The sequence below is a fragment of the Protopterus annectens genome, chromosome 14.part0 (assembly GCF_019279795.1).
Source record: "Protopterus annectens isolate FY-2018-M chromosome 14.part0, PAN1.0, whole genome shotgun sequence".
In the NCBI taxonomy this organism is placed as follows: domain Eukaryota; kingdom Metazoa; phylum Chordata; order Ceratodontiformes; family Protopteridae; genus Protopterus; species Protopterus annectens.
In genome coordinates this window covers 1,168,060,364-1,168,081,220 of record NC_056748.1, presented here as the reverse complement: position 1 = coordinate 1,168,081,220, position 20,857 = coordinate 1,168,060,364, and positions in this window count along the sequence as shown.

The window sequence follows — 20,857 nt, the reverse complement described above, 5'->3', positions numbered from 1 at the left end:
TGGTATAGGGTACGGGCAACCTTCCTCGTATTCCCTCAAATCCCTCTGTAGTTTTTTATGTTTTCTCTGCAATATAACTGTACATTTGTTATCAACATCCTTTCTTATTTGATGATATTTTTGTTTTTCTATTTCAACCTGAAACAACAAGTCCATAGTGACAGCGTGGTTGTATTTGTTAATGTCCTGATCCAATTTAACAATATCAGCTTCATTTCTTTTTATTATAGCTCTGATAATGTCCAACCCGCATTTATCAAAAGCGGAAATCAAGTCATGGTGAAAGTCACTCCCAGCCACAACATTGCTGGGGTATTTGAACACACGCAAGCCTTTAGGCACTACATTGTTACTCAGGCACTCATTCAAGTACATGTTGTCCAAATGTAAACTGCGATACCTGTACAATGAAGACTCTAGTGCGGCCATAGATTCCCGAAAACTAGTTGTTTCATCTGTTCTGGTATTCACTGACCCCGGTCGCTGGAACGTAGGAATATCTCGATACCATTCCTGAAAGGTGGAGGGCAACCTGGTATCCATTCCGGTTGTTCCTCCGGGGCGTTGTTGACTCACATTCCCTGCCTGTAAAGCAAGCGGAGTTGAAAGAAAGTCCGTCGCTGTATTAGAGCGCCCTCTGCTTAGGGAGGATGGCATCGCAGAGTTAGGGCTTGAATTGGAATGAGTAGTAGCTGCCGCACTAGCGTTGTTATCAGTGTGGCAAGGTTGTGAGAGCAGCTGGTGAATACCTTGTCCCAAAGGTACCAGTAAGTCCAGAAGTTGGCTGAGCTGCCCAGTCAGCTTACGAATTTCCCCTACTTCAGCTCGAAGATTGGGTTCCTGGATATCGGCCGGTGCACTCTCCCCCGTGGCCTCTCTTCCACCTCCAAAAGTTTTGACATTGATACCCTTCTTTCGGTCTCTTCTTCCTCTGACTGCCATGCCAGCCAAAGATTTTCTTCAGACCCTGGGATTCATGGCTTCATTAGTTCCTCATGTCAGTTTGGCTGCAACATTGCCACCCTCTGGATTTCAGTGTACCTCTCCTTCTTTGTCTAAAGAAGGAATTTGAGTAGTGAAGTCAACAGTTTCCTCTCAACCCAGGCCTTCCCCTTTAACCTCCAGTCACTTCTCAAGAACTGTTCACCAATGCCTCAGACCTGGGGTGGGGGCTTCATTTGGTCACCTGAAAGTTCAGGGTCACTAGTCTCACCAAAAGTCAGACCATATTAACATCATAGAGATGACAGCTCTGATTCTGGCACTTTAAGCTTTTTAACCCATTCTCTCACCCTTAAAGGTATACACAGACAAAACTACTGTGATGTGATATGCCAAAATCAAGGGGGCACAAAATCTTGCCTTCTCTACAGGATGGCTCTTCAGGCTTGAAAAATGGCTGTCACTTATCAGTTAACTCTTCAGGCAGTATACATTCCTTCAGAGAACAATCTAGTGATAGACTCTCTGAGCAGGACCAAAACACAGGCTCACAAAAGGATGCTTCACAGAGACATGTTTTTGAACAATGTCCATCAGTGGGGTATTCCTCAGGTAGATCTTTTTGCCTCCCCACCAAACAGAGAGCTTCCTCTCTTCTGTTCCAGAGTACCATGCCATCTGGCATGGAAGAAAGACACCCTTCCTTTTCCTTGGAAAGGAATGTTTCTTTATGCCTTCCCTCCTCTCCCTCTACTTCCAAGAGTCCTGCAAAAGATTCAGCTGGACTCCCAAAATTCTTGCTAGTTACTCCCTTTTGCCCAAGACAGCACTGGTTCTTCCTCTTAATCCATCTGGCCAGGGGCAATCACCACAAGTTACCTCATCAGCTGGACCTCCTCACACAAGACAAGGGGTTTCTTAACCATCCTCACTTGACGACTCTTCAGCTGACACTGTGGGTGATAGGGTTTTAATCCCTTTCAGTCACATTTTTTTCTGAGGAAGTGCTCAGGGTTGTATAGGAAGACAGGAAATCTTAAAACAGAAAATCTTACATGTCCAAATAGAAAAGATTTTTATCTGATGCCATGATCATAATCAGGATCCTTATACAGTGGGGGTACCTTTGGTACTCCCTTATTTGTGTGAGTTGTTCCAGTCTGCCTGGCCTATTCCTCTGTCAAGGCCCATTTGTCAGCAATTTCTGTTTGCCTGCCCTTGAATCCTTCTTTGGTTTTTCATTTTGAGGTGAAACAACGTCTTAAATGCATCTTGCATATTAAGCAGCCAAGGAAACCTATTCATTCTCCTTGGGTTCTTAATTTTATTTTGGATAACTGTGTTAGGCTCCTTTTGGGCCTGCACATTCTGCTTCTTTGCAGAATTGTACCTGGAAGACTGTTTTGTTGCTGCCTCTTACTTCTGCTTGGAGAGTTTCTGAACTCCAGGCCCCTATGGTCATTTCTCCTTTTTTGTTTTTTCACAGGGACAGGGTGTTCTTTTGTACTAATCCTTCTTTTATGCTCAAGGTAGTAAACGAGTTGTCCTTGAATCAGTCAGTACAACTCCCTTCCTTTTTCCCCTCTCCTCAGTCTGCTAGTGTGAGGGTCTTGCATAGCTTGGATTTGCACAAACAGCTCAGGTGCTATTTGGATAAAACTAATGCCATTCATAAGTCTGAGCAGCATTTTGCTTCCTTTCATCCCAGGATATTGGGTTTTGCTCTAAGCAAAACATCTCCTGGATACTTAAGGCCATTTCTTTTTGTTATTCTTTTCATGGTGAATCTTTGTCTACCTCTGTTAGACCTCATTTGTCTAGGCTGTTGCATTTTCTGATGCTTTCTTCAAAGGGTTGGACACTTACTCCATCCTTGAAGCTGCTACTTGGTCTTCGGTGAATACCTTTACTAAACATAATAAGTTGGATATGGTTTCTTGGGCCAGAACAGGTTTTGCTAGAACGATTTTATATGTATTTGTTGAGGGCCCTTCTCATCCTTTGACCTCTCATTCTGTTTCTTGAGCTTTTTTTACTCTCCCTACCATTAAAAATACTGCAACAGTGATACAGAATGGAAGGGCATAGTAGAGTTGTGTAAAATGTTACCATGACTGTAGATCTCCTTCTCTTTACTGTAGCAGTATACGCTCCCTACCTTCAACCCCCTCATTTGTTCTGGTTTTGGTTTCCCTTCTGGGTCAGGGTTTCACCCTTTTCTTCTGCATTTTTTCCGTCTGGATAGAGATGGAGTCCTTTGTCCTGTGAACATTATTCTCTTCTGGGGCAGTTCAGTTCTGGATAACCTCCAGTCGTAAGTCACTTTTTATGCCCTGTTCTGTGCGGGGAGCATGTGTGTAACATATGGAGCATACAAGATCATTAGACTTTGGTATACTGGTCGAACATTGGGGTGCCATGGGCAGGAGATCCGACCATTAAGAATACTATAAATGTGAGGAGAAGGGAATCTACTGTTATGGTAAGATATTACACAACTAAACTCTTTCTGGTGCTCATGTTTGTAGGACAGTTTCATTTATGGAGGTATAAGAGGCTTTTGACAACAGGATCCCTAATGGCCCAGATTGCATTGCACAGATCACCCCCTATGGACTCCATGATATACTCAATATAAGGACACTGCTTCCATTCTCCTTGTAGTTCAGGTATTTTAAATGTTGAAAGTGAACACAAACGACCAACTAAAACCAAGAAACCAAAAAATGTGGTCCACAGCAGAAAGAAGGTGAATAAAAATCCAGTAGATAAAATTCAACGAACAAATTTATTAGATGAAAACCACACAGTAACAAATCCCTTTTGTTACTGTGTGGTTTTCATCCAATAAATTTGTTTGTTGAATTTTACCTACTGGATTTTTATTCACCTTCTTTCTGCTGTGGACCACATTTTTTGGCTTATTTTAAATGTTGAATATTCTTGTTAAAAAGCTTTGAGGTGTCTGCAGTTGTTTGATATCTTTAATGAGATACAGCCCCAAAAAGGGCATTGTATCTTATCTATGATGGGCCTAATCCATGTAATCAGCTGTGCTGAGTAGAAGGCCCTCCTTACCGGAGCTGCAACATGATGACTAATGCTAAGGGAATTATCTACACAATTTCACAGGTCTCTTACTACAGTCTCCTCTTGATGTGGGATGTTGTCTATAATGAACACAAGATAGAGGGACTGATTACTGAATACCACAATATTGTACTTTTATCATTCAATTTTTGCCCATTTTTGTGTAGCGGTTATTAAGAAGTGTAAGCTCATCTTGGAATCCCTGTCTGTCAGAGGGGGACTTAAAGATGACACCCAGTTTGTAATGATCAATAAACTTTGTTAACCATAGATCATCATTTGTAATTTGGAGATCCAAGAAGTAGATGCCAAATAGCAGAGGTCCCAGCACAGAACACTGAGGGACACCACTGGACACCTTCATACTATCAGAGGACACAATCACCCCTCTTACTGTGTGGATTCTGTCTGTCAGCCTATTTACTATCCATCTTACCATATACGGGTCATTTTGGAGTCCGGTTAGCATGTCGATTATGTTTGCGTATGGTATAAAATGGACCTTTCAGCAGTTGACCACTTTATGTGGTGAAGCACTAAAAGCAACGGCATAAAGCATTTATATTGCTGCAGTTTTCAGAATGAGGAGAATAACTTTATTGAAGTTTTGCAGCAATATATGTTATAGTTCCAATACATAAATTAAGGTCTTGTCAGCTTGCTTGCTCTCATTCCTGGCAGCAAAATATTTTCTTAGAACTTTACCATAATCAGATAAACATTATCTATAGTAAACATGGCTGAGTGAAGCAAGCATGACAAATATAGATAAAGTAACACAATGAAGAAGAAGAAATGTAGATTTTGGAAGGGTGGAGCAATACACAAAAAAAGAAATTAACATCAGTGTACCAGGAAATGTACTGACATAACACAGAAAGTAAACCAAAGATAGCTTTTAAAGCAAGTTAAAGAGCAGTATTTACTTCAGCTGCCTTATTTTATAGTGTTATTTTGTTTGTGTTGTATCATAGATCGTATTACAGAGTATAGAAATAAACCATAAAAAAATCATATAAATAATAATAAAAGCTGTTAACATGTAATGTTATAGTGAAAACTAACATTTAAATTGTAGAGTGATTAGATGACCACCACATCGTGGGGAGAGATAATGAAGAATAACCATAATATAGTAACCTGTTACTGTGAGCAAATCTGCATTAGACCATGAGACATGTAAATCATATATAAAATTTTTATTTATTTTATTTTACATTTGTTGACCGGGATAGTCCGACTGGATGCATGTCCATTTTCAGCGGAGGCCCGGGGAGAAAAGCTCCAAGGGTAAGCAGATACAGCATTACATAATACCAGCATTACATATTACAAACAGACTATTTACAGAGATTACATAAGTAAGCAAGTTAAACAAGTTCCACAGGTTACAGTTAGTCCTGAGCACAAGTCAGGATTAAATTAAATTACACAGTAAACTGGTTAACAGATTTTTACACATTCGAGTTAGCCAGGCTTGATACATTGACATAAAAGGAGAAAAGCACCCCCCCAATTCATCAGTCCTAATTCTAACCATATGTAAATCCTAAAGTTATACATTCATGGTTCATATTGTTTGCTTTGCATATATTTAAAACGCCATGACTAAATCAATAACAAGCAATTCCTGTGACTGAACCTTTAATTCTGACTTCACATAGAAGACAGATATCACTTTACCTCTCCCACTGAGTCAACTGCCAATTAATGCAAGAAAACCTTATGCATGTAGTATGCATTCATCAAATTTCTCTTTTCTCTTACAAAGACCAATTTGTACTGTCCCTGAAATTTGCAACTTTACACTCTGTAGTGGAAGTGCTCTACTGATCTTTCATAATACAGCCGTACCTTTCATCAGCTGATAAAAGTAACATAAAAGCAATAATAGTTACCTCAGTCAAACTAAGAGCAAACTTCAAAAAAAAACAAACATAATGCTTTCAGAATTACTTCTCTGCTACATAAGTTACAAATAAAGCCAAACTCCACATGCCCTGCCTATTTATAAGTGCTGTAGCTGGCCTATACACCTCTCAGGTAACTGACGTCATCAGGTGAGGCTCTGCTAATTATTCCAAAGACTAGTTTAGAAACTGTGAGTAGATATTCATTGGTCTACCTGGCATCAGTCGTATGGAATCACATACCCTCCTTGATTTGGGACCAAGGCCTCATTTCAGAGTTCCTTTAAGTATTAGCATTTTAGAAAAGTTTATTTAAACCCTAAGAGAGGGTCAGCATTTTTGTTTGTTTATTTGTTAATTTTGCTGTTTTCATTGTCAACTTTCATTTTCTTTTATCAGTTTTAATGTAGCTTTCCTTGGCCTGATTTGTTTTTTTTTTTTGTATGTGCGCATGTTCTTTAATCAACTTAATAAATTAAAAATTAAAAACACTCTAGAAATCATTGATATAGTCAGGCAAATGCAATTGTCCAGTAACAGTAGCCAATATAACTTTAAGAACTACAGCTCAGTATTAATGCTGCCCTCTCCAAAGTAGCTGGCAAAAGTGAAGCTTTATTTTCAAGGCAGCAGTTCTTCTGGAATGTAACATACATTTACAAATGATCAATGGGTTCATAATTTAAGTGACTGCTTATCCACTACCATTAAAAATATGTCAAATGATATAGAAAGTAATTTGCTATCTCTTCTGTCAGATAAATACTGCTGCAGCAGTCCTGAAGTCAATGCATCTAGTACCCCTGCATGGTAAAGTAATTTATTTTAAACATTTTAAACCATATTGATATCCCGTGTTTCTCCTGACATTTGCACAAAACACTTTTAAAAGGGCATATTTAGATAGTCCCTCCAAAAAGTCAAACAGTACCTAAAGTAAATGACAATAAGACATTTTTACATCTGAATTAGACAAACAAACAAAAAAAGTGTAATAATAACATTCATGATGAAGGCAACAATGGGATTTGCTCATCTCCTGGCTTAAGAGTTTAATGACTTGGGCTTCACCCTTATGGTCAAACCTAGGCCCTCTTAAGTAAATTTCACCCAACCCCCACAACTCTCTCTATCAGTTACTACTTAACTACACAATGGTGACAGGTACACTGCTGAAATCAGCCAGTCACCACTCTCAACTAAAGACTGCACTTTGAGATTATATGTGTATGACTCGCAGAGAACAAAGAGTGTACCTGAATCAAGAAGGGAAACTTGAAATAAATCTCAGTGAGGAAAATGATCATTATGTCCCTTAAGTTGTAAAAAGGCTACAGAATGTTAAGAACCTCCAGAACTGCATGAATGTGGCAATCAAAATAAATTTTCAAATGCAGCTAACTTGTGTACTGGATTTAAAAAAATGCTCCCTACATATAGTGTAATCAAGCAAACTGGTGATTTTTTTTTCATATAAAAAAAATAGTTCATGAAATTCAGGAAGTCCGAACTACTGCTTTTGATTCCTTTTTCTTCCATGCCTGATGCATGAGAAAATGATGACTAATGGATTAACCATAAGCACCTTATTTCTACAACTGATGCCTCCCAATTCATCCCCACAACACAACTAACCCTACCCTGATTAGATGTGAAATGGCATGACTAGATCAAACAAAATGTTATTCGATAATGTCGCATGACTAGAAATATTATTTCCTTTGATCACATAAAATAAAACAGATAAATTCCATTTTTTTTGCTTGCCTGTACATAATTTTCCTAGCAAACTGTCTTAATGGCTCCTCAGAAAGAAATACCTTCTATTTATAGTTTCTGTTTGACTTCAGAGAAGCAGGGTTAAGCAAATTCTTTCAAAAAGGAATAAATCCTTCTGATGAACCATTCATCACTTATGCCAGTCCACCTGGCCTAAGCATATACATTGCTTGAAAGTCAGATATCTTTACAGATGATCTTATAAACAAGCTTTTCCACTTTTGTAATAGACTAATATACTTTATTCTTCCAGTTGTACTAGTACTTAAATATGCTCCCACAACAGGCATCATCAGGTGAGAAATACCCGAACAGTTAGAGGCACAGAAACTTGCATAATTGTCAGTTTGTGATTTCTTTTTTTACAGGTTAAAAGAAAATAATACATTTATACAGGGATTTCCAATAGTTATTGAGGAAATACCTTTAATCTATATATGTATATAAAGGGGAGAATGTTATAACGCAATTATACATTTAAATACCACCACAGATCCAAGTACTTGTGGAATATCAATGCATATAGCAGAATGTGTACATCGGTTCTTTACACATGTATGATGCAACACAAAGCGAAACCAAGAAACAGCAACAGTGATTATACTGTGAGCTGCATAAGTGTGCAGAAGTGAAAATGAGTCATTGTGCAAGAGAAACAGAGGTCTCTTGTGCCCATTGGTGATGGGTAAACACAAAGCACAAAAAAAGTACTTCAAGATCTGTGTCCAACATTCTACTTTAAAGAAATAATCCCCAAACAATTTTAAAAAAAGTTGGAAAAATTAAACACAAACACTGGTGCCTCTTTCAGTAGAATGCAACTATCCTTCCTCGACCTAGCATCTAAATTAGTACACAAACCACCAACATTCATCTTTAACCTTTCACTAATAACAGAAATTGTACCAATCCAGTCCAGGCACACAATCATCTCATTAACTAAACTGCAAAATACCACCTCTCCTAGAAATTTTCATTCCCTAACTAATTTGGGTCCCTTGGCCAAGATACTAGAGAAATTATTATATAAAAAAAATTCTGACCACATTAACTGCAATGGCCTTCTGTCTGATGCTCAGCATAACTTTAGTAATGGATTCAGTACATTGACTGCCCTCTATTCAGTAACTAATAACACATATAACAGCATATACAGTAGCCAAAAACTGCAGTAATATTTCTACACATGGCTAGGCATTTGAAACCACAATCTATTTTTGCATATAATGGAACTGTTAAACTTTGGAGCAGGACCATTCAAATGGATGGACAATTACTTAACCTAACAGAATATTCCCAGTATCAGCAAATTAAATAATCTCAGGAACAGGAAAGTACAGTTGTGTACATATACCATAAATGTAGATGTTCGGGTATCCTCACTGTTGCAGTCATCACATTTGGGTTATCCCTGCTGGAGTAGCCCTCAGCTGGCCTGAATACCAGAGACTTTGCATTTCTGCATTGGCTGCTGTCACTTGAAGACTGATGTCAGGGGTATAAAGGAAGGCAGCTGATGCCATTACATCAGTTTTTCTTGCCCTAACCGGTAATGAGCCCCCAAAGTAGGAGGCCAGGCTCTGGTGGCAGAACCTCACCAGTGGAAAAAAAAATACCAATATGTCTCTTCTAAGGAAAGGAGAACAACAGGTGAGAAAGGTAACAAAAAGAAAAAAAAGGGTGAAGGACGGAGGGAAACCAGGACTGCAACAGTGAAGACACTCAAACATCTACATTTATGGTAAGTGTACACAACTGTACTATGTTCTTTGTGTTTTGCTGTTGCAGTCATCACATTTGGGTAGATTCCCAAAGCTGAGGAAATGGGTGGAGACAGTCAAGGAAGCTAGGGGCTGGCTAGCATGCCCTGCAAGACTGCAGAGGCAAAGCCTGCCCTGGATTTAGAAAAGAGAGGCAGGTGGTAATGTTTGGTAAAGGTGTGAACAGATGTCTAGGTGGCAGCCTCCAGGATGTCCCTGGTGGGGACCCCTCTGAGAAATGTTGCAGAGGTGGAGGATGCTCTGGTGGAGTGGGTCCTAACCCCCTTGGGGGGAGGCTTGCCATGCTGCTTGTAGCAGAAATGGATGCAGTGTGCTATCCATTTGGAAATGGTTTGCTTGGAGATGGCATTGCCCTCTGCCCCTAAAGCAAAGCAAACCAGCAGTTGATCAGATTTTCTGAAGGGTTTAGTCCTGTCCAAATAGTATCTGAGCTGTCTTTGCACATCTACAATGCACAGAATACTTCCCCCCTTGGTTTGAGGGTTAGGAAAGAAGGTGGGCAAATGGATGGATTGGTTGAGAGTCACACTGGATACTACCTTGGGCATGAAGGATGGATTAGTTCTGAGGGATAGCATGTCTGCATGGAAGATGATGAAGGGTTCCACTGCCAGGAGTGCTTGCAGCTCATAGACTCTTCTGGCTGAAGTGATGGCCAGGAGGAAGGCTGTCTTTCAGGAGAGAAAATTTAGCTCTGCAGAAGAAGCTGATTCGAAAGGAGGCAGGGTGAGCTTTTCCAAGACAAAGTTAAGGTCCCAAGCCAGTGTTGGTGCCCTTCTGGGGGACCTCAAGTTGTTAGCCCTTCTGAGGAACTGCTTGATCAGAGAGTGTGAAAAAAGAGGCTGCCCAGTGGGAAGATGAGTGGAAATAGCAGAGGCGTGAATTTTAATAGTGGAGAAAGAGAGACCACTGTGTAGTAGGTCAGCTAAGTAGTCCAGGATGAGAGGGATGGAGGGCTGTGCCGTATTGGCTCCCTTAGCCTGGATCCAGGTGCAGAACCTTTTCCATTTATCTGCATAAGACTTTCTGGTGCTAGAGCATCTGGCTTCTTGGATAACATCCAGAACCTATTTACTGAGGAGGGCAGATTGGTCAGGGGTCAGGTTATAAGCCAAGCTGCCAAATTGAGTGTCTGCAAATGGGGCTGCATGAATTCCCCTGCTCTCTGGGTTAGGAGGTTGGGAACCTGAGGAAGATTCCATGGGGGCAGTGGGGACAGGCTGCGCAGCAAGGGGTACCAGTGCTGTCTGGGCCAGTCTGGAGCTATGAGAATGGTCCTTGGTTTACCTCACTTATTTTGATCTGGTCCTTGGTTTACCTCCCTTATTTTGATTAGCACCTTGGGAATGAGAGGTAGAGGAGGAAAGGCATAGACCGAGAGGTTTACCCAGGGAAGGACAGGGCATCTAATTTCCATGCCAGGCAGTGATGCTCCCTGGTGCAGAATTTATCGAGCTGATGTTTGGTGTGGGAGGCAAAGTGGTCGACCTCTGGGGTTCCCTATTTCTGAGTTATTAGTAAGAATGTGTTTCTGTTGAGCTGCCACTCATGGGGGTTCAACAGCTTTCTGCTTAATTGGTCTGCCAGGGAGTTGAGAGAGCCTGGCAGGTATTGTGCTAACAGGTGTAGATGCATGGAAGAGGCTGTGAACCAAAGGGTCATGGCCAGCCTGTACAACGGGTAGGAGTGAGTCCCTCCCTGCTTGTTGATGTACCATATCACTGTGATGTTGTCTGTTTTGATCCAGAGAACCCCTGGAGTGAGAAAGGGTTTGAAAGCTATCGAGGCCTGCTGCACAACCATCATCTCTTTTAGACTGATGTGCAGGTGGAGTTGCTGGGGGTTCCATTGGCCCTGTATACACCTGCCATCCAGTTGTGCACCCCAAGCATAGTCTAATGCGTCTGTGGGGAGGGTGTGGGCAGAAGGGCAGTCCCTTGTTGCGGGAACAGGCTGTTGTCCACCAAAGAAATTCTTCCCTCAGGCAAGGAATAACAGGTCAAAGGGTTTCCAGATCTTGAGAGTGTTGACACCAAAGGCTATTTAGGTAACATTGAAGCTTCCTCATATGCAGTCTTGCATATGGAATAAGTAGTATGCAAGATGTCATGAATCCCAGGGCTTGCAGGATTTCTCTTGCAGAAAGCTGGAGCCTGGTGGCCAGTTGAGAGAAGTAAGCTGATAGGAAACTTTGTTTCTCTGGTGTTAGGCATGCCATCTGGGATGCTGCATTCAGACTTGCTCCCAGGAAGATTATCCTTTTGGTGGGTACCTGTTTGGATTTCTTTTCATTGATTGTGTACCCTAAGGAGGTTAGTAGGTCCTTTATAAAGGCCAGATCTTTGAGCAGCTTTCCCTGGCTTTCTGCCTGAATAAGGCAGTCATCTAAGCAGGGATAAATTTGAATATTTCTTTATCTGCAAAAAGCAACGGCCAGAGCCAGGCATTTTGTGAAAACTCTGGGAGCAGTAGATAAGCCAAAGGGAAGGGCAGGAATTGAAAGTGCTGAGATCTTGCCCTGAAGCGAAGATATTTTCTGCAGAACTCCATGATGGGAATATGGAGGTAGGGCTCTTTTAGGTCCAGGGTGACTACCCAAGCGTCCTTGGGCAGCATGGGTAGCAGCTGCTGGAGGGTGAGCATTTTGAATTTTGGGGTTATCAGGAAAGTATTTAGAATGGACAGATCGAGGATGGGGTACCAGGTGCCCTCTTTTCTGGGTACCAGAAAAAGTCTGGAGTAGAAGCTTTGGCCTATCTGTTCTGCAGGAACATGTTCTACGGCTCCCAAGGAGAGCAGGGTATGGATTTGCTTTTGAGCCTCTGCTCACTGATTTGGTGGTAGATCTGGGAAACCTTTGGGAGTTGGAAGGGTGTGGAAGGAGAATTTGTACCCCTGAGACACAATGTTCAGAACCCATTGGTCCTTTGTAATGGTGGCCCAGGTGATGGAGTGAAAGGACAGTTTTCCTCCTAGGGGTATGTGATGGTGGGCAGAGGCGAGGTCGGGAAGGGGTGAGTCATTGTGAATTTTTTGCCATAAGGGGGTGGCTAGGAACTCCCCCGTTTTGAAGTGGAGGCAGTCCACTGCTTAGATCTCTGCAACACATGGGACTGCTGTCTTGGTGGTCTGTTTCCACGGGGCCTAGGCTGGCCCTGTGTACTAGGTGCAGAAAAGGACCGGTGTTTGGAAGGAAAATGCCTGTTGAACCTAGGGGGCTGTACCTGTAAGAAATCTTTAACAGTCTGCATAGATTTTGCTTTCTCTTCCATCTTTTTTAACACCTCTTCTGCTTTAGTACCATATAAGTTATCTTTGTGCAAGGGTGCATCCAACAATTTTGATTTGACATGGTCTGCCAGGGATTGTTCCTTAAGCCATGCATGTCTTCTAATGACAGATCCAGTCATTGCTGCCCTGCAAGAAGCTACTAGGGTGTCAAAACCGCAGTGCAAAGTGTGTTTATTTACTTGAGCAGCAGAGTGCATTAATTCCTGTAAATCTTTAGATTCTGCCCATGCAGGAAAGGAGGTAATTTTTTGTTTAAGGAGTTCCAAGGTATGTTGCTGATATTTAAGCATATGGAACTGACACTTGACTGCCCTGATAGCAAGAGTAGCAGAGGTGTATACTTTTTTACCTCATCTGTCCAGTGTTCTGGAATCCCTGTCTGAGGGGGTGGGAATCTTATCTGAAGTAGCTTTAACCCCTTTTGGGCCTTGAGTAATGACCTCAGGGTCCGCTGTTGTGTTTTTAAAGAGATATTTGTGAGAGTCAGGGACTCTGTAATACCGGTCTGGCTTTCTGGGAGCAGGAGGGAGGGCATCTGGAGTCAAGCTGGATTCAAGGAAGACATCATCTACCACCTCTAGGACTGGGAGGATGGTTAAGGGCCTGCTCAGTGGAAGGGCCAGGAACTCTCTGAGTCTCTTTTTAGACTGTGGGTAGTCTTGACTCGCCCATTTGAAATGCTCCCTTAAAGTATGCAGGGTTTCCCCAAAGGAAAAATCCTCTGGGGGAGGGACTGAAGGAATAGATTCCTCTACATCAGAATCCTCATATGTAGAAAGGGGCTGCATGTCTTCAGCGTCAGATGCATCAGATTCATCTGACTCTTGTTCAGACAAAACTTCTGGAGACAGATCTCTTTTTCTTTTTGAGGGAGTGGCTTGGCTTCCCCTAATCAGCATGATAAGGTCCTCTGCCATTCTAAGCATCTGTGACTGAGGCAAGGGAGCAGGTGCCAAAGAATGTCTGGAAGGCGGTTTCTTGGGGGTGGTTCGATCCCTGGGCCTAAGGAACTTGGCTGGTTTAGAAAGAACGGAAGCCATGAAAGAAGGCATCAGTTTATGTCTGGATTCGGTGTTGCGAAGGACTTCCTTGGAAGCCACTGCCTGCACAGCGGCTCCGGATCCATCCAAGGTAGAGATGACCACAGGATCCTTATATGAAGAAGAGTTCTGTGGCATACTGGACTCCAAAAGGGTCCCGGCAGAGGCCTGTGAATTAAATGAAGTGGGCATCAGGGGCTGCAAAACTGCCTCATTGAATTCCGAAGGACCGACGACCAGCATGGCAGTAACGTCGTCGGAAGGTTTAGTCTTGTACGGTCTGTCTCTGTCTTCATCTTTACGTTCTTTTGGAAAGTCTGCAGTTGAATGGCTTACAAAAGCCATATTGGAATTTGAGGACTGTAAACAGAAATATCTGGCTGCAATAAGGGCCCAACGACAAATAGTTCTGGCATTAAATAAAGCACAGAAGTTAGAGTAACAATAGCAATAAATATGATAATTCTAAAAACTGAATATGCACTATAAACAGCAGTACTCTACTCAAGCCAAACATCAAAATACTGCAAGGAGGATCTAGTAAAATTGCAAGGTTTGCCTATCTTGCATTATCCAGAAGCCATCAGTGAGGCTTAAAGGAGCTCCATTGCTTTCAGTAACAGGCAGACCATCACTACTGCATAAGACACAGCGATAACAGCATGATAGATTTAATTAGACCACCATATGGCTTGGCCAGTGGTGAAAGCACATCTAGTAAAATGGGGCCGACTTCATGGAATAACATTCCAGCCAACATAAGAACTGAAAGCAATATGGAAATATTCACAACAAAACTAAAAGATTATTTGATTAAAGAATACACATGCATAAGCTACCGAGACAAAGGCTAGAATTCAACCAACGTTTTGCAGCTCATGTCTTGTGCATTCATAACCTAAATATTCCCATATGCTTTTGATATAACACGGACCACTGCATAAATGTAAATAGACCTATCCTATGAACATATGCCATGCAATCAAATATTTGACTTGGTGTGTCTCAGAATTTATACATCCTACTCAAAGGAAATTACATATTTTCAAATATCACGATACTTAACATTATCATATAATACGTATTTATTTGACATTATTTTTCTCAGGATACTGTACTTTCTACTTGGATTGATATTTAACAGCTATTAAAACTAGTAAGATTTTACTTCAACATTTATAACTATTTATAACATATTATAACTAGCCTCTATGAAATATATGAAGTGCACCATAAATTTTAATGTCTGTTTTGAACAGTAAGATTAATTGTAATATGTTTTGTCACTTCATATTAAATCAGTATTATGTGTAGTACTTCTATGCTCATTTCTTGGCCAAAATCATGGCTGAAAATGGACAAATAACCAAAAATAAATAAATCTGAGAAGTTGATAACAATGTGCAGTTTTTGTTTTGAGTAATGTTATCATGTCATATTACTATATGTGCTTGCGATAACAATGCCATTTCTGAGATTATCATGCCAGGCACATGCTCACAGTTCAGGTAGCTCATGTAATATTTCACACATAAAGGATGTGATCTAGGTTTTGTTTCACTCTTACATGCTCACAGCACAGACTGAACACCAATTACATCTGATACATGTCCTACACATTTAAGTGTAGCTACAGAAGTGCATGACACCCTCCTTATTGACTTTAATCCAACATATCAAAACAACTGTTATTCTAATAAGCCGTGGTTACATTCTCACAGATGAAATCTCTCTGTATCATTACTGCAGATGGTCTATCAGTCCAATACGATACTAGGGTAGGCTGTTGTCCTTCATAACAGGAAGGGGAAGTAGAGAGCATGATACTCCACAGAAACCAGAGTCAATCTGACAGAGGAAGAATATGAAGACTATCAGTAAATCACACATTTATAACACTAGAAGTATCAGTCTAGTAAAGACGAGGGAGTCATGCCTTTACACATCGTCCAAATCATGACCAACCTTATCAAGTCTAAGAATGGCAAGGTAGTCATGCCTTTACATGTAATCCAGGTCTTGACCAACTTTACAAAGTCTAAAAAAAATAAGGTAGTCGTGCCTTTACACATTGTCCAAGTAATAACTAACCTTATCAAGTCTAAAAAAGGCAAGGTAGCCATGTATTTACATATTGTCCAAGCCATGACCAAACTTATCGAGTCTAGGAAAAACAAGGGAGTCATGCCTTTACATGTTGTACAAGTCATGACAAACATTATCAAGTCAAGAAAGGCAGGATACAAGTTCATCACAGTACACACACACACACACACACTCACACAGACACACACTTTGTACATAAAAGCATAAAAAGATATTCACTGGTGTCAATTGCTAAACCAGAAGTCAACTTGTAATTTATGAAATACAAGTCATTAGAATACTTCTGTAGGCATGAAATAGCATATTTCAGGGTCTATATTACAACACTGAAATGTCAAAAGAGCGGATGCTCTTACATCGACACAGAATAACTGAAGCTCCTAAATTTGGAATGGCCAGAACGGCAATTTTTTTCCCACGGAAAAAAATTCCTGGGCCATTGTCGTGACTTTGCTGTTTCCTCCACTGTAGTGAGATCTCAGAGTTGGTATATTTAAGTAGGGGGTTATGGGTGCCACAGTCCCCCACATGGGAGTGTGTGTCTGTAGATTTGTTTTTTTTTTTTTTTTGGCCCAGTGATTTTTTTTTTCCCCTGGGAAAAAAATCACTGTTCTGGCCATTCGAGGTTTAGGAACTCTGGTTATTCTGTCTCAATGTAAGAGCATTTGCTCTTTTGACATTTCAAAGTCCTAATATAGAACCATATTTCAGCCCTTTAGGAAATTATGAATTTGACAGTTACTGCATGTATGCAAAGTACACATCGGGTAGGCTGGAATCAAAGGATGTAGCCACATGACAACTTATCAACAAACAGGTCGATGATAACTCTACTGTAAAGTGGACTAGTGTAGCACAGGTTATTGTCAGTTCCTGAAGCAAGAAGTACTGTATTGGGCTGAACTCTAGTTACAAGTACCACCAGTTCACAGACAAGGTGGGAAAGAAACAAGAAGTTCACTGTTGTTGTGAACTTTGTATACAAATACTACCAATACAAAGAAACGGCGGGAGAGAAACAAGAAGTAAGTACACTACTGTTTTGAACCGTGTATAGACGTACTACTAATACACAGAAAGGGTAGGAGAGAAACAAGAAGTAAGCACACTGTTGTTGTGAACCCTGTGCACAAGTATTACCAGTGCATAGAGTGGGAGAGAAACAAGAAGTAAATACACTATTGTTGTAAACCTTGTTTACGAGTACTACCAACACACAGAAAGGGCAAGAGAGAATCAAGAAGTAAACACACTGTTGTTGTGAACCCTGTGCACAAGTATTACCAGTGCATAGAGAGAGTGGGAGAGAAACAAGAAGTAAATACACTATTGTTGTAAACCTTGTTTACGAGTACTACCAACACACAGAAAGGGCAAGAGAGAATCAAGAAGTAAACACACTGTTGTTGTGAACCCTGTGCACAAGTATTACCAGTGCATAGAGAGAGTGGGAGAGAAACAAGAAGAGAAGAAGAAGTAAACACACTGTTGTTGTGAACCTGTGCACAAGTATTACCAGTGCATAGAGAGTGGGAGAGAAACAAGAAGTAAATACACTATCAAGTATTACCAGTGCATAGAGAGAGTGGGAGAGAAACAAGAAGTAAGTACATTACTGTTGTGAACCTTATATACAAGTACTACTAATACACAGGAGTAGTAGGAGGTGTGGCAGTTTAACAGATGTGCGTGTAACTAGGTTAAATGCACAAAGGCAGGGAGTGACTGCATACAGGGGTTCATCTTTATTATAAACAATGCCAACTGCATATAACAGCAGTTTATAATGCAAAAGAACAAACATCTGTCCAGTGTCTGCTGTTGGTAATAATAATACTGAACCCCCTACAAAGCCATTCCTCACCTCATCCGCATTACTGCACGGCTATGTGTCTTTGCTGATCTGCATGTCAGTGAATTGCTACATGGCCTCCTATCTAGAATTAGAGAGAAACACCAGATGTTTCTGGACCTGATATAGAATGACAGACATTATGAACAAAGGAACTATCAGGTCTATAACTTACAGAAAAGGCAATATAATTTGTTAGCATCAAAAAAGGATGATAAACATTGGTAAGATTTCTTTGTTCTGAAGGTTTAGAGTGCCCATCTAATACAGTGGAAATAAATACAAACATCTCCTGCACCAGGATTGACTTGTCATACTGAAAAGCCACATCTGCAGATCTAGTGAGTAGAAACTGGCTTGGACACAATAGGTTTATACTCTAGTTGTCTTCATCTATCAAAAAATAAAACACTGACTTTGATCATATTAGATTTTATTCCTGAAGCTACTCTGAGCAGTGAAGGCTGTTTACTGATATGTTCACAGCTTCTGGAATGTAGCCCAACAAAAAAATTAAGCTTTATTTCCACAATTTCCATCCATCCATCCAAATATCAAGTAACATCAGACTCCTACAGAACTTCATGAGCTGCCTATGCCATCCATAGAAATTACCAGGCCATTAAGGCAGCAGACACAGATTGTCAGGCCTTTCTTCTTAGAAAGACATGCTATTATTCCTTGACTTTTGAACACCTGCATGTTAAGAATACATATAAGTTTGGTAAGGACAGAGCTTGCCCTACTTCATTAACAGTGACAATGTCTCAACCTGGCATGCAGAATCATTTCCCTGTGTGTCTTTGTGACAATAGGAGATACTGTCAGCCATGCCAGGAAAAAAAGGGCAGTAGATTTGTAATATATGCTAACACAGCTAGCTGGAATTTTGTAAATAATCATACATCATTTGTATATCAAACTGATTTGTACAAATGCTTATGCTGAAAATTTATTTGTGAGGTTTACTTGTTTTAACATGTATCAACAGTGTGCCCTGCTGGAAGGAAAAGAAATGTACATGCATTATTGTACACATTGTAACACCATATACTGGAAGTGAAAAGGTTAATCTTAATTCACCTGACTTTGCAGAAAATATATATGAAATTAAATTACTTTATGGGTTAAGCCATAAAGATGTAATCTCACAGTTCTGGTTGGAGCCAGAGAAAAATGTTTGGGATACCAAGTATTAGGAAGCCTTCCGTGTTGTCTATAGCAGGTAGCTAATTGCTACTCTGGAAAGAGAGAGGTTTGAAGTTGTTTTATGATTTCCAGGAGCAGCAGCATATCTGAGCAATTGTTTTGTGTGCATTATTAACATGTAGGTGCTAAAATACTGGCAGTTTCTAGTTTATGTGATAGTTTGGGAAGCAGAAGTTAGATGACTAGATGTATGTGACATCATTCTGTACAGAAATAATGTTTTATATTAGGAGAGACTGAAGACTTAGGGGCAGTCTGTTCTTGGAAACCTGACTAGAAAGACCCTCACCCACATCATCTTGCCTTGCTCTAGTCAGTAAGTAGGAACAGTAATTATTTTAGTCAATCAGGAATAGATAGTGAGACTAGCTAAATACTGTTTTTCTATAACTGTGTAGAACTTTCCATCAGTGTTATTTTTAATATTCCCTGTGTCTGAAACTCTGGTGTTTACTTTAAATAGATATTTAGTATTTTCATGTTCTTTTACTATTTATTATTAAATAAATGTAAACTCCCCATTGTGTCTGGTCCTTTTATAAAAATATTTATGTTTTCAAAGTATTTGCACCTATTTATTTGATGAAAACTCTGGCCACTCCTGAAAGCCTGGCTGTTTGGTCAACATTACCATTTGTATTAATATTAATTTCACTCAGTATAATTAGACACCCTTTTAAGAACCTTAAAGTAGCTGGCAGGGGTTCTGGTGGCAGTGATAACTACCTTACAGTCTGGGCAGAAAGGGTCATACCAGGTCAATCTGTGCCAGCCTTTCCCAGGGGTGTGTGTGTGGGGGGTTGTGTGCGGGCATGTGTATACAAATCAAATCTCAAAGAGTATGTGGGTCAGCTGCTTGTAGCAGGGACACAAATCACTGGTTTCACAGAGAGGGTGTGGGGGGGGCTTAGCTTGGAACCCCAGCTAAGGACTCAATTCTGAACTGTGCCAGTGGGAAATCTTATTGAGGGTCTGGGCAGATATAGAGAGGAACCAGCCCCTGGACTGAGCGTGTTCCCTGGGTGCTCTTAAGAGAAATTGTGCTTGATGCAGAGAGGTCTGCATCTGGAAGTACTGACTGTAGCTATTTGTATTCCAAGTGAACATCCCTCTCCACTGTCAGTGGTGATAATTCAGGCTCCTTGATTACTGGCCCAATGTGGGGAAATCACAGTCTTCAACTACTATTATGTAATTAAAGGCAACAATCTAGGTTAGTAATGTCCTTTAGGCTCAGAGGATGCTGTTTGCTGGCGACAGAATTTTCTTATTATGCTTTATTTATTTATTTATTTATTATACTTGTCTGCATTTGGCGATCACATTTTGAAACATCTTTAACTTTTTGCAAAGGAAATCCTACTGTCAGACTGGCATTTTAATGCAATATGTTAAACATTTTTTATTCAGTGCAACATGTATTATTGCCTATATGGACTATTTATCTTTATCAAGGTATATGTAGATATGTATAGTGAACAAAATAGCAATTTAATAGTTTGTGTCTTAAGTGTCCATTGTCTTCCAACAAACTGAAATGTATTTTTAGGTTGCTATTTATCTTACAAAGTATAATAAAATGTTGACTGAAACTTGTCTGTCTCATTAACATACTACTGAAATGTTTCTTTTTCTTTCTTAGAGTGTATTAAGATGTAATAGTGGGATAGTTGTCTCATTTTCGGTGGGGTGATATTGCTATATCTGTTCAAGATGATATTGCCTATGTAAAGATTCACCACAACCAGTTTTAAATCATTGATTACTGGTTAAAGATGTTTATTTTTATCTGTTTTGTAAGCAAAAGGAATTAAATTACAAAAAGGATAAACAGTACTACAACTGGAAAATTGCACA